The sequence below is a fragment of the Puntigrus tetrazona genome, unplaced genomic scaffold, assembly GCF_018831695.1.
Source record: "Puntigrus tetrazona isolate hp1 unplaced genomic scaffold, ASM1883169v1 S000000971, whole genome shotgun sequence".
NCBI lineage: Eukaryota > Metazoa > Chordata > Actinopteri > Cypriniformes > Cyprinidae > Puntigrus > Puntigrus tetrazona.
Window position 1 is genome coordinate 40,245 of NW_025048566.1, and position 8,414 is coordinate 48,658.

The 8,414-nt window shown below is 38.8% G+C and overlaps 6 non-coding genes and 15 pseudogenes across 6 annotated transcripts; all 21 read left to right on the top strand.

The window, feature by feature from the left end:
* Positions 1 to 3: 3 nt before the first annotated feature.
* LOC122337265 lies at positions 4 to 120 on the top strand (annotated as a pseudogene).
* Positions 121 to 397: 277 nt separating this feature from the next.
* Positions 398 to 516, top strand: LOC122337275. The gene has a single exon (XR_006249498.1). It is a non-coding gene; the product is annotated as a 5S ribosomal RNA (ribosomal RNA).
* Positions 517 to 790: 274 nt separating this feature from the next.
* LOC122337305 lies at positions 791 to 909 on the top strand (annotated as a pseudogene).
* Positions 910 to 1,190: 281 nt separating this feature from the next.
* On the top strand, positions 1,191 to 1,309 carry LOC122337276. The gene has a single exon (XR_006249499.1). It is a non-coding gene; the product is annotated as a 5S ribosomal RNA (ribosomal RNA).
* A 279-nt stretch (positions 1,310 to 1,588) lies between these two features.
* Positions 1,589 to 1,707, top strand: LOC122337277. The gene has a single exon (XR_006249500.1). It is a non-coding gene; the product is annotated as a 5S ribosomal RNA (ribosomal RNA).
* Positions 1,708 to 1,986: 279 nt separating this feature from the next.
* Positions 1,987 to 2,105, top strand: LOC122337278. Its single transcript, XR_006249501.1, has one exon. It is a non-coding gene; the product is annotated as a 5S ribosomal RNA (ribosomal RNA).
* Positions 2,106 to 2,379: 274 nt separating this feature from the next.
* On the top strand, positions 2,380 to 2,498 carry LOC122337280. Its single transcript, XR_006249503.1, has one exon. It is a non-coding gene; the product is annotated as a 5S ribosomal RNA (ribosomal RNA).
* A 273-nt stretch (positions 2,499 to 2,771) lies between these two features.
* LOC122337264 lies at positions 2,772 to 2,889 on the top strand (annotated as a pseudogene).
* A 275-nt stretch (positions 2,890 to 3,164) lies between these two features.
* LOC122337251 lies at positions 3,165 to 3,281 on the top strand (annotated as a pseudogene).
* Positions 3,282 to 3,557: 276 nt separating this feature from the next.
* Positions 3,558 to 3,675, top strand: LOC122337317 (annotated as a pseudogene).
* Positions 3,676 to 3,955: 280 nt separating this feature from the next.
* On the top strand, positions 3,956 to 4,074 carry LOC122337296 (annotated as a pseudogene).
* A 273-nt stretch (positions 4,075 to 4,347) lies between these two features.
* LOC122337318 lies at positions 4,348 to 4,466 on the top strand (annotated as a pseudogene).
* A 275-nt stretch (positions 4,467 to 4,741) lies between these two features.
* Positions 4,742 to 4,858, top strand: LOC122337252 (annotated as a pseudogene).
* Positions 4,859 to 5,141: 283 nt separating this feature from the next.
* LOC122337260 lies at positions 5,142 to 5,258 on the top strand (annotated as a pseudogene).
* Positions 5,259 to 5,536: 278 nt separating this feature from the next.
* On the top strand, positions 5,537 to 5,653 carry LOC122337261 (annotated as a pseudogene).
* Positions 5,654 to 5,930: 277 nt separating this feature from the next.
* On the top strand, positions 5,931 to 6,051 carry LOC122337315 (annotated as a pseudogene).
* Positions 6,052 to 6,333: 282 nt separating this feature from the next.
* On the top strand, positions 6,334 to 6,450 carry LOC122337258 (annotated as a pseudogene).
* Positions 6,451 to 6,727: 277 nt separating this feature from the next.
* LOC122337281 lies at positions 6,728 to 6,846 on the top strand. The gene has a single exon (XR_006249504.1). It is a non-coding gene; the product is annotated as a 5S ribosomal RNA (ribosomal RNA).
* Positions 6,847 to 7,119: 273 nt separating this feature from the next.
* Positions 7,120 to 7,236, top strand: LOC122337268 (annotated as a pseudogene).
* A 276-nt stretch (positions 7,237 to 7,512) lies between these two features.
* Positions 7,513 to 7,630, top strand: LOC122337257 (annotated as a pseudogene).
* Positions 7,631 to 7,903: 273 nt separating this feature from the next.
* On the top strand, positions 7,904 to 8,023 carry LOC122337263 (annotated as a pseudogene).
* Positions 8,024 to 8,414: the final 391 nt, after the last annotated feature.

Here is an 8,414-nt window from a genome sequence, read left to right on the forward strand (position 1 = left end):
CTTTCGCACGGCCATACCACCCTGTTCACGCCTGATCTCGCCTGATCTCAGAAGCTACAGAGTTGGGCCTAGTTAGTACTTGGATGGGAGACTGCCTAGGAATACCAGGTGCTGTAAGTTTTTGAGTTTTTTCACTACTTATCTAATACACTGGCCCTTAGTGTGGTCAAAGTTTGACCAGCTCTTTGCTTTCCTTTTACTGCTTATTTAATTCAATTGCCTTTAAAGTAGCTGTTCTTTAAACAGAGTTTGACTGTTTTTAACTACTTAACTAATGCTCTTATCTTTAATGTAGCTCATTTTGAAGTATTTTTTTGTATTTCATTCATTACTTATCTAGTATAATGGCACTTAGTGTGCCTCACCTTAAAATAGGGGGCTTTTTGCAGCAGCTTTCGCTTACGGCCATACCACCCTGTTCACGCCTGATCTCGTCTGATCTCAGAAGCTAAGCAGAGTTGGGCCTAGTTAGTACTTGGATGGGAGACTGCCTAGGAATACCAGGTGCTGTAAGTTTTTGAGTTTTTTCACTACTTATCTAATACACTGGCCCTTAGTGTGGTCAAAGTTTGACCAGCTCTTTGCTTTCCTTACTGCTTATTTAATTCAATTGCCTTTAAAGTAGCTGTTCTTTAAACAGAGTTTGACTGTTTTTAACTACTTAACTAATGCTCTTATCTTTAATGTAGCTCATTTTAAAGTATTTTTTTTGTATTTCATTCATTACTTATCTAGTATAATGGCACTTAGTGTGCCTCACCTTAAAATAGGGCTTTTTTGCAGCAGCTTTCGCTACGGCCATACCACCCTGTTCACGCCTGATCTCGTCTGATCTCAGAAGCTAAGCAGAGTTGGGCCTAGTTAGTACTTGGATGGGAGACTGCCTAGGAATACCAGGTGCTGTAAGTTTTTGAGTTTTTTCACTACTTATCTAATACACTGGCCCTTAGTGTGGCCAAAGTTTGACCAGCTCTTTGCTTTCCCTTACTGCTTATTTAATTCAATTGCCTTTAAAGTAGCTGTTCTTTAAACAGAGTTTGACTGTTTTTAACTACTTAACTAATGCTCTTATCTTTAATGTAGCTCATTTTGAAGTATTTTTTTTTTTTTGTATTTCATTCATTACTTATCTAGTATAATGGCACTTAGTGTGCCTCACCTTAAAATAGGGGCTTTTTGCAGCAGCTTTCGCTTACGGCCATACCACCCTGTTCACGCCTGATCTCGTCTGATCTCAGAAGCTAAGCAGAGTTGGGCCTAGTTAGTACTTGGATGGGAGACTGCCTAGGAATACCAGGTGCTGTAAGTTTTTGAGTTTTTTCACTACTTATCTAATACACTGGCCCTTAGTGTGGCCAAAGTTTGACCAGCTCTTTGCTTTCCCTTACTGCTTATTTAATTCAATTGCCTTTAAAGTAGCTGTTCTTTAAACAGAGTTTGACTGTTTTTAACTACTTAACTAATGCTCTTATCTTTAATGTAGCTCATTTTGAAGTATTTTTTTTTTTTTATTTCATTCATTACTTATCTAGTATAATGGCACTTAGTGTGCCTCACCTTAAAAATAGGGCTTTTTGCAGCAGCTTTCGCTTACGGCCATACCACCCTGTTCACGCCTGATCTCGTCTGATCTCAGAAGCTAAGCAGAGTTGGGCCTAGTTAGTACTTGGATGGGAGACTGCCTAGGAATACCAGGTGCTGTAAGTTTTTGAGTTTTTTCACTACTTATCTAATACACTGGCTCCTTAGTGTGGCCAAAGTTTGACCAGCTCTTTGCTTTCCTTACTGCTTATTTAATTCAATTGCCTTTAAAGTAGCTGTTCTTTAAAACAGAGTTTGACTGTTTTTAACTACTTAACTAATGCTCTTATCTTTAATGTAGCTCATTTTGAAGTATTTTTTTTTTGTATTTCATTCATTACTTATCTAGTATAATGGCACTTAGTGTGCCTCACCTTAAAATAGGGGCTTTTTGCAGCAGCTTTCGCTTACGGCCATACCACCCTGTTCACGCCTGATCTCGTCTGATCTCAGAAGCTAAGCAGAGTTGGGCCTAGTTAGTACTTGGATGGGAGACTGCCTAGGAATACCAGGTGCTGTAAGTTTTTGAGTTTTTTCACTACTTATCTAATACACTGGCCCTTAGTGTGGCCAAAGTTTGACCAGCTCTTTGCTTTCCTTACTGCTTATTTAATTCAATTGCCTTTAAAGTAGCTGTTCTTTAAACAGAGTTTGACTGTTTTTAACTACTTAACTAATGCTCTTATCTTTAATGTAGCTCATTTTGAAGTATTTTTTTGTATTTCATTCATTACTTATCTAGTATAATGGCACTTAGTGTGCCTCACCTTAAAATAGGGGGCTTTTGCAGCAGCTTTCGCTTACGGCCATACCACCCTGTTCACGCCTGATCTCGTCTGATCTCAGAAGCTAAGCAGAGTTGGGCCTAGTTAGTACTTGGATGGGAGACTGCCTAGGAATACCAGGTGCTGTAAGTTTTTGAGTTTTTTCACTACTTATCTAATACACTGGCTCTTAGTGTGGTCAAAGTTTGACCAGCTCTTTGCTTTCCCTTACTGCTTATTTAATTCAATTGCCTTTAAAGTAGCTGTTCTTTAAACAGAGTTTGACTGTTTTTAACTACTTAACTAATGCTCTTATCTTTAATGTAGCTCATTTTGAAGTATTTTTTTGTATTTCATTCATTACTTATCTAGTATAATGGCACTTAGTGTGCCTCACCTTAAAATAGGGGCTTTTGCAGCAGCTTTAGCCACGCCATACCACCCTGTTCACGCCTGATCTCGCCTGATCTCAGAAGCTAAGCAGAGTTGGGCCTAGTTAGTACTTGGATGGGAGACTGCCTAGGAATACCAGGTGCTGTAAGTTTTTGAGTTTTTTCACTACTTATCTAATACACTGGCCCTTAGTGTGGCCAAAGTTTGACCAGCTCTTTGCTTTCCCTTACTGCTTATTTAATTCAATTGCCTTTAAAGTAGCTGTTCTTTAAACAGAGTTTGACTGTTTTTAACTACTTAACTAATGCTCTTATCTTTAATGTAGCTCATTTTGAAGTATTTTTTTTTATTTCATTCATTACTTATCTAGTATAATGGCACTTAGTGTGCCTCACCTTAAAATAGGGGCTTTTTGCAGCAGCTTTCGCTTACGGCCATACCACCCTGTTCACGCCTGATCTCGCCTGATCTCAGAAGCTACAGAGTTGGGCCTAGTTAGTACTTGGATGGGAGACTGCCTAGGAATACCAGGTGCTGTAAGTTTTTGAGTTTTTTCACTACTTATCTAATACACTGGTTCCTTAGTGTGGCCAAAGTTTGACCAGCTCTTTGCTTTCCCTTACTGCTTATTTAATTCAATTGCCTTTAAAGTAGCTGTTCTTTAAACAGAGTTTGACTGTTTTTAACTACTTAACTAATGCTCTTATCTTTAATGTAGCTCATTTTGAAGTATTTTTTTGTATTTCATTCATTACTTATCTAGTATAATGGCACTTAGTGTGCCTCACCTTAAAATAGGGGCTTTTTGCAGCAGCTTTCGCTTACGCCATACCACCCTGTTCACGCCTGATCTCGCCTGATCTCAGAAGCTAAGCAGAGTTGGGCCTAGTTAGTACTTGGATGGGAGACTGCCTAGGAATACCAGGTGCTGTAAGTTTTTGAGTTTTTTCACTACTTATCTAATACACTGGCCTCTTAGTGTGGCCAAAGTTTGACCAGCTCTTTGCTTTCCCTTACTGCTTATTTAATTCAATTGCCTTTAAAGTAGCTGTTCTTTAAACAGAGTTTGACTGTTTTTAACTACTTAACTAATGCTCTTATCTTTAATGTAGCTCATTTTGAAGTATTTTTTTTTTGTATTTCATTCATTACTTATCTAGTATAATGGCACTTAGTGTGCCTCACCTTAAAATAGGGGGCTTTTTGCAGCAGCTTTAGCTTACGGCCATACCACCCTGTTCACGCCTGATCTCGCCTGATCTCAGAAGCTAAGCAGAGTTGGGCCTAGTTAGTACTTGGATGGGAGACTGCCTAGGAATACCAGGTGCTGTAAGTTTTTGAGTTTTTTCACTACTTATCTAATACACTGGCCCTTAGTGTGGTCAAAGTTTGACCAGCTCTTTGCTTTCCCTTACTGCTTATTTAATTCAATTGCCTTTAAAGTAGCTGTTCTTTAAACAGAGTTTGACTGTTTTTAACTACTTAACTAATGCTCTTATCTTTAATGTAGCTCATTTTGAAGTATTTTTTTGTATTTCATTCATTACTTATCTAGTATAATGGCACTTAGTGTGCCTCACCTTAAAATAGGGGCTTTTTGCAGCAGCTTTCGCACGGCCATACCACCCTGTTCACGCCTGATCTCGCCTGATCTCAGAAGCTAAGCAGAGTTGGGCCTAGTTAGTACTTGGATGGGAGACTGCCTAGGAATACCAGGTGCTGTAAAGTTTTGAGTTTTTTCACTACTTATCTAATACACTGGCTCCTTAGTGTGGCCAAAGTTTGACCAGCTCTTTGCTTTCCCTTACTGCTTATTTAATTCAATTGCCTTTAAAGTAGCTGTTCTTTAAACAGAGTTTGACTGTTTTTAACTACTTAACTAATGCTCTTATCTTTAATGTAGCTCATTTTGAAGTATTTTTTTGTATTTCATTCATTACTTATCTAGTATAATGGCACTTAGTGTGCCTCACCTTAAAATAGGGGCTTTTGCAGCAGCTTTCGCTTACGGCCATACCACCCTGTTCACGCCTGATCTCGCCTGATCTCAGAAGCTACAGAGTTGGGCCTAGTTAGTACTTGGATGGGAGACTGCCTAGGAATACCAGGTGCTGTAAGTTTTTGAGTTTTTTCACTACTTATCTAATACACTGGCCCTTAGTGTGGCCAAAGTTTGACCAGCTCTTTTGCTTTCCCTTACTGCTTATTTAATTCAATTGCCTTTAAAGTAGCTGTTCTTTAAACAGAGTTTGACTGTTTTTAACTACTTAACTAATGCTCTTATCTTTAATGTAGCTCATTTTGAAGTATTTTTTTTTTTTGTATTTCATTCATTACTTATCTAGTATAATGGCACTTAGTGTGCCTCACCTTAAAATAGGGGCTTTTTTGCAGCAGCTTTCGCTTTACGGCCATACCACCCTGTTCACGCCTGATCTCGCCTGATCTCAGAAGCTACAGAGTTGGGCCTAGTTAGTACTTGGATGGGAGACTGCCTAGGAATACCAGGTGCTGTAAGCTTTTGAGTTTTTTCACTACTTATCTAATACACTGGCCCTTAGTGTGGCCAAAGTTTGACCAGCTCTTTGCTTTCCCCTTACTGCTTATTTAATTCAATTGCCTTTAAAGTAGCTGTTCTTTAAACAGAGTTTGACTGTTTTTAACTACTTAACTAATGCTCTTATCTTTAATGTAGCTCATTTTGAAGTATTTTTTTTTTTTGTATTTCATTCATTACTTATCTAGTATAATGGCACTTAGTGTGCCTCACCTTAAAATAGGGGCTTTTGCAGCAGCTTTCGCACGGCCATACCACCCTGTTCACGCCTGATCTCGTCTGATCTCAGAAGCTACAGAGTTGGGCCTAGTTAGTACTTGGATGGGAGACTGCCTAGGAATACCAGGTGCTGTAAGTTTTGAGTTTTTCACTACTTATCTAATACACTGGCCCTTAGTGTGGCCAAAGTTTGACCAGCTCTTTGCTTTCCCTTACTGCTTATTTAATTCAATTGCCTTTAAAGTAGCTGTTCTTTAAACAGAGTTTGACTGTTTTTAACTACTTAACTAATGCTCTTATCTTTAATGTAGCTCATTTTGAAGTATTTTTTTTTTTGTATTTCATTCATTACTTATCTAGTATAATGGCACTTAGTGTGCCTCACCTTAAAATAGGGGCTTTTTGCAGCAGCTTTCGCTTACGGCCATACCACCCTGTTCACGCCTGATCTCGCCTGATCTCAGAAGCTAAGCAGAGTTGGGCCTAGTTAGTACTTCTGGATGGGAGACTGCCTAGGAATACCAGGTGCTGTAAGTTTTGAGTTTTTTCACTACTTATCTAATACACTGGCCCTTAGTGTGGCCAAAGTTTGACCAGCTCTTTGCTTTCCCTTACTGCTTATTTAATTCAATTGCCTTTAAAGTAGCTGTTCTTTAAACAGAGTTTGACTGTTTTTAACTACTTAACTAATGCTCTTATCTTTAATGTAGCTCATTTTGAAGTATTTTTTTTTTTTTTTTTGTATTTCATTCATTACTTATCTAGTATAATGGCACTTAGTGTGCCTCACCTTAAAATAGGGGCTTTTGCAGCAGCTTTCTTTACGGCCATACCACCCTGTTCACGCCTGATCTCGCCTGATCTCAGAAGCTACAGAGTTGGGCCTAGTTAGTACTTGGATGGGAGACTGCCTAGGAATACCAGGTGCTGTAAGTTTTGAGTTTTTTCACTACTTATCTAATACACTGGCCCTTAGTGTGGCCAAAGTTTGACCAGCTCTTTGCTTTCCTTACTGCTTATTTAATTCAATTGCCTTTAAAGTAGCTGTTCTTTAAACAGAGTTTGACTGTTTTTAACTACTTAACTAATGCTCTTATCTTTAATGTAGCTCATTTTGAAGTATTTTTTTTTGTATTTCATTCATTACTTATCTAGTATAATGGCACTTAGTGTGCCTCACCTTAAAATAGGGGCTTTTGCAGCAGCTTTCGCTTTTTACGGCCATACCACCCTGTTCACGCCTGATCTCGCCTGATCTCAGAAGCTAAGCAGAGTTGGGCCTGGTTAGTACTTGGATGGGAGACTGCCTAGGAATACCAGGTGCTGTAAGTTTTGAGTTTTTTCACTACTTATCTAATACACTGGCCCTTAGTGTGGCCAAAGTTTGACCAGCTCTTTGCTTTCCCTTACTGCTTATTTAATTCAATTGCCTTTAAAGTAGCTGTTCTTAAACAGAGTTTGACTGTTTTTAACTACTTAACTAATGCTCTTATCTTTAATGTAGCTCATTTTGAAGTATTTTTTTTGTATTTCATTCATTACTTATCTAGTATAATGGCACTTAGTGTGCCTCACCTTAAAATAGGGGCTTTTTGCAGCAGCTTTAGCCACGGCCATACCACCCTGTTCACGCCTGATCTCGCCTGATCTCAGAAGCTACAGAGTTGGGCCTAGTTAGTACTTGGATGGGAGACTGCCTAGGAATACCAGGTGCTGTAAGTTTTGAGTTTTTTCACTACTTATCTAATACACTGGCCCTTAGTGTGGCCAAAGTTTGACCAGCTCTTTGCTTTCCCCTTACTGCTTATTTAATTCAATTGCCTTTAAAGTAGCTGTTCTTTAAACAGAGTTTGACTGTTTTTAACTACTTAACTAATGCTCTTATCTTTAATGTAGCTCATTTTGAAGTATTTTTTTTTTGTATTTCATTCATTACTTATCTAGTATAATGGCACTTAGTGTGCCTCACCTTAAAATAGGGGCTTTTTGCAGCAGCTTTCGCACGGCCATACCACCCTGTTCACGCCTGATCTCGCCTGATCTCAGAAGCTAAGCAGAGTTGGGCCTAGTTAGTACTTGATGGGAGACTGCCTAGGAATACCAGGTGCTGTAAGTTTTTGAGTTTTTTCACTACTTATCTAATACACTGGCCCTTAGTGTGGCCAAAGTTTGACCAGCTCTTTGCTTTCCTTACTGCTTATTTAATTCAATTGCCTTTAAAGTAGCTGTTCTTTAAACAGAGTTTGACTGTTTTTAACTACTTAACTAATGCTCTTATCTTTAATGTAGCTCATTTTGAAGTATTTTTTTGTATTTCATTCATTACTTATCTAGTATAATGGCACTTAGTGTGCCTCACCTTAAAATAGGGGCTTTTTGCAGCAGCTTTCGCCACGGCCATACCACCCCTGTTCACGCCTGATCTCGCCTGATCTCAGAAGCTAAGCAGAGTTGGGCCTAGTTAGTACTTGGATGGGAGACTGCCTAGGAATACCAGGTGCTGTAAGTTTTTGAGTTTTTTCACTACTTATCTAATACACTGGCTCTTAGTGTGGCCAAAGTTTGACCAGCTCTTTTGCTTTCCTTACTGCTTATTTAATTCAATTGCCTTTAAAGTAGCTGTTCTTTAAACAGAGTTTGACTGTTTTTAACTACTTAACTAATGCTCTTATCTTTAATGTAGCTCATTTTGAAGTATTTTTTTTTTTTGTATTTCATTCATTACTTATCTAGTATAATGGCACTTAGTGTGCCTCACCTTAAAATAGGGCTTTTGCAGCTTTCGCCACGGCCATACCACCCTGTTCACGCCTGATCTCGCCTGATCTCAGAAGCTACAGAGTTGGGCCTGGTTAGTACTTGGATGGAGACTGCCTAGGAATACCAGGTGCTGTAAGTTT